Source organism: Zonotrichia leucophrys, chromosome 3 (genome assembly GCF_028769735.1).
Source record: "Zonotrichia leucophrys gambelii isolate GWCS_2022_RI chromosome 3, RI_Zleu_2.0, whole genome shotgun sequence".
Classification (NCBI taxonomy): Eukaryota; Metazoa; Chordata; class Aves; order Passeriformes; family Passerellidae; genus Zonotrichia; species Zonotrichia leucophrys.
In genome coordinates this window covers 14,250,152-14,253,538 of record NC_088172.1, presented here as the reverse complement: position 1 = coordinate 14,253,538, position 3,387 = coordinate 14,250,152, and the positions used below count along the sequence as shown (strand labels likewise).

General features: G+C 53.4%; 1 pseudogene; it reads right to left on the bottom strand.

The window, feature by feature from the left end:
• Positions 1-965: 965 nt before the first annotated feature.
• On the bottom strand, positions 966-3,181 carry LOC135444876 (inositol 1,4,5-trisphosphate receptor-interacting protein-like 1; annotated as a pseudogene).
• Positions 3,182-3,387: the final 206 nt, after the last annotated feature.

Genomic DNA, 3,387 nt, shown 5'->3' with positions numbered 1-3,387 from the left:
GCTTTTGGGGTCACTCTTGGAACCGGTGTGACACCCCTGGGTGTGTAGTGATGAATGGCCTGGAAGTGACATGGGGCTTCTCCATAGCAGGATCTCTCTACCTGCTGTGCCACGGCGAGTGGACCTTGATTCCCTGGAGACGCTTCGTAAGGATGATGAGCAGCTGTGGGGGAGGTGATTTCCTGCAGGCAATTCTCACTGCCGACATAGCACAATAGCACAGTGTTCTGCATGTGCAACAAGTTCATTTCTGCAGTGCCAAAATCCAGCAGAACATCTGGGATGGGCCCCACCTTCATTGTCACCCCAGTGAACACAAGGAGTCACAGCAGCGGTGGCTCTTGTTTGCTCCCTGCCCAGCCACAGCTGCCAGGGAGTTTCGGAGCCCAGGTGGGATGGCCCGCATGGCATGAGAAGGCAAGGACAACACAGGGCAAAATCATCTTTGTAGCCACCGTGGTCGTCAGTGGCTGCTGCACCAGGAAGACAACTGAGAGGAGCAACACAAAGGGATTATTTTGTGTGTTTGTTAAAAAAGGCTTGTTAATAACAGTGCCTACTCCCACCCAATCACAAATTCACAACTAGCAGAATTTACAAATGCACTAGTTCTTCTCAAGTTCAAGAAGAGCTTGCACAATCCAGATACTGGAATAGCCCAGTTTATTGAAAAAAATCCAAAGAAGGATGGGGATTGCTGAAGGCACTAACTAGGGGGCATTAATATCTATATTAAGGCACTAACCAGACTTTCCCTATACCTATGGTAAATTCAGGAACTACTGGGTCTTAATATCTATATAGTAAATGCACTGCTTATGGGGGATTAATAAATATAGTAAGAGCATTAACTACAGAGTACTAATATATACTGCACTAACTAAATGTACTAACTACGGGAGGTTTATATATACAGGGTCTGTCAGGAGGCCCCACAGGCACAGCTCTGTGCACCAAGTTCTCTTTCACTGGCTGTGGATCACCAGTTGTTCAAACTGATGCAGCACCCAATTGCAGTCCTGCACGGCCTTCCTGTGGGTATCTGGACTGCTGCCCAGGTGCTCAAACAGCTTGGGTGCTACAGCCACCTGGAAGCCAGAGGGCAAGCTGATCTCCGTAAGAAAGCTCTCATTGCCAATGACAAAGTGGTGAAGCTGTTTTGTCTCCAGTGAGCAGCGAAGGGACTTCATGATAGCCATCACTCACTGCCCAAAATAACTCCGGCCCCACCCTGTCAATGGTACAGTGCTCATGAGGTGTAACACCACTGTCTTCGGGACACAGCTGGAGAAATCTACACCCATCAGGAAGCCCGTGAGGAGATGCAGGCTGGAAGACCTGTCTGGAAATGTGCCTGAAGAATTTTGCCTCTGCCAGGGCATAAGTCTCCAGCCACGTTGTGCTTGGGATGCCTACTTCTGTAGGCTGGCTGCTTGTTGTAGTCTGGGTTAAGTTGCTTGTATGTTTTCCCACAATCTATGTATTATTCCTCCCCCACACTGTGTTACATGGTTCTGCCCTCCTCAGTTTTCCCGCCACAGCCCTGCTGGCAGTTGGTCTCCATGGTTACCCCTGCCCTCAGTTAGTGTCTGTCACTTAAATTATGTAATCTCTTCTCACCCGTATCCCCTTTTAAGTAGACTTTTTCTCCTCCCTGGGCCCAGTCAATCACCCCCCACTCCTCCCAGATTTCCAGAACCTTCGTCTCACTGGGGGCTGTGATTGGCTGAGGTCCCGGGGCCCCTCCCTTACCTTGTACTTATTGGTTTCCCTGAAATGTCAGTTTTGTTAAGTTCATCCCCTCACCCTTCCCTGGTTTTCTGTATACACACCCCCCTTCCTTTAAAAGCTGGTTTCACCCTCCATTCTTTGTCACTTCCCCGGCTTGATACTCCCTGTTGGTCTCCCTGCAATAAACCGACGTTAACCCCGGAGAAGTGTCCGCCTCCATTTCCTCGTCCACCTCAGCGGTGAGAGCCGGTCCGCAGCCAGCACAGCCCGAGGCCTTCAGACTCCGAGGGGTACTGGCCAGAAATTGCAGCGAGGCGTCGGCCCTTGCCCCCTGCTAGCCGGACACTGACCTTCGGGCCACGTACGCCTCCCCGCAGCTGCTCACAAAGACATCTGAGTCTCCTTGCCGCACAGCAAAGAAGATCTCAACCGTGAAGCTTTCCTTGTCTTTGCTCAGCTGAAATTTGCAGGAGCGGCTGGAGGGCTGCAACCTTAAACGCCAGTGGCACGATTCAGGCAACAGCAGCCAGGCGACTCTCACAAATCCATAGAACCAGTGGACAGTTTTCTCCACATCTAGATAGCAGCCGGTGCACAGGGTGTGCAGGAGGCTGGGGTCCTGTTTCCTTCTCAGCTCCTTCTCGGGGTGGTGGAGGAAACACAGCATGTCCTCCCCCAGCCTCTCCCTCCTGCAGGTGCACACCAGCTCCACACGGACGCAGAAGTGCCTCTGGACCACTCCTGCAGTGTCCAGCTCCAGGTGGAAGGCATGTCCTGGAGGGGGACTCAGGGGAACAAGCAAACGGTACACAACATCTTGTGCATGGGGACTGCAGCCTTCAAAGGCGCTGCCCACTTCCATGGCTGGTTGTGGCACTGGGTAGAAACTGTTGGACAAGCCTTCTCCAAAGACGTGGATGAGTTTGTCCACCAGGTCCGCGATCAGGGAGAATCCTTTGTCCAGATCCACAACAGGAAACTCCTGTATGCGCTCCTCTAAGAGGCTTCGCATCATCCTTTGCACATTGTTACCATCATCTTCTTCTCCGTTTGCCATCTCCTGCTTGTCATGGACATTGCCCTCTTCCACATTTCCAACAACGTCCCATCTTTCTTCCTCCTCCACCAAGTTGCTGCTGAACCTCTCCTTGTGGCCACGGTTGTCTGGATCACATCGACTTTTCCCATGTCCAAACCACAGCACCAAGAGAAGCATGAGGATTCCGCTCAGAGCCCAGAACTGCCACCCAGGCAGGGCTCCCCAGGCCCCGCCACTCTGCTCCGGCTTCATCTGCTCCAGCTCCTGAATCAGCTGAGTCATCTGCTGCTCCAGATACTCAGCACGCTGCTGCATGCGCTCCTGGGTGGCCTCATCCAGCCCATCTCCGGCCTGCTGCGGGTACTGGGTGAGGCCTTGCACAAGCAAGAGAAGGAATGTAATGGCAACCATGGCCAAGAGCAGTGAGCAGGGGTTCAGTGGGGATGGAAGGGAGCTACTGATAGGGCAAGTGGGGACAGGAGCCCCAGGGATCGCAAGGCAGGACAGAGGGGGCCCAGAGGCTGGTAGCCTGCCAGGCCTGTGCCGCTGCCCCAGCACCAGCACAAAGGGTCTGGACAAAGGCCCTGCCACCAGGGACTGGCCTCTGGATGCCCGCT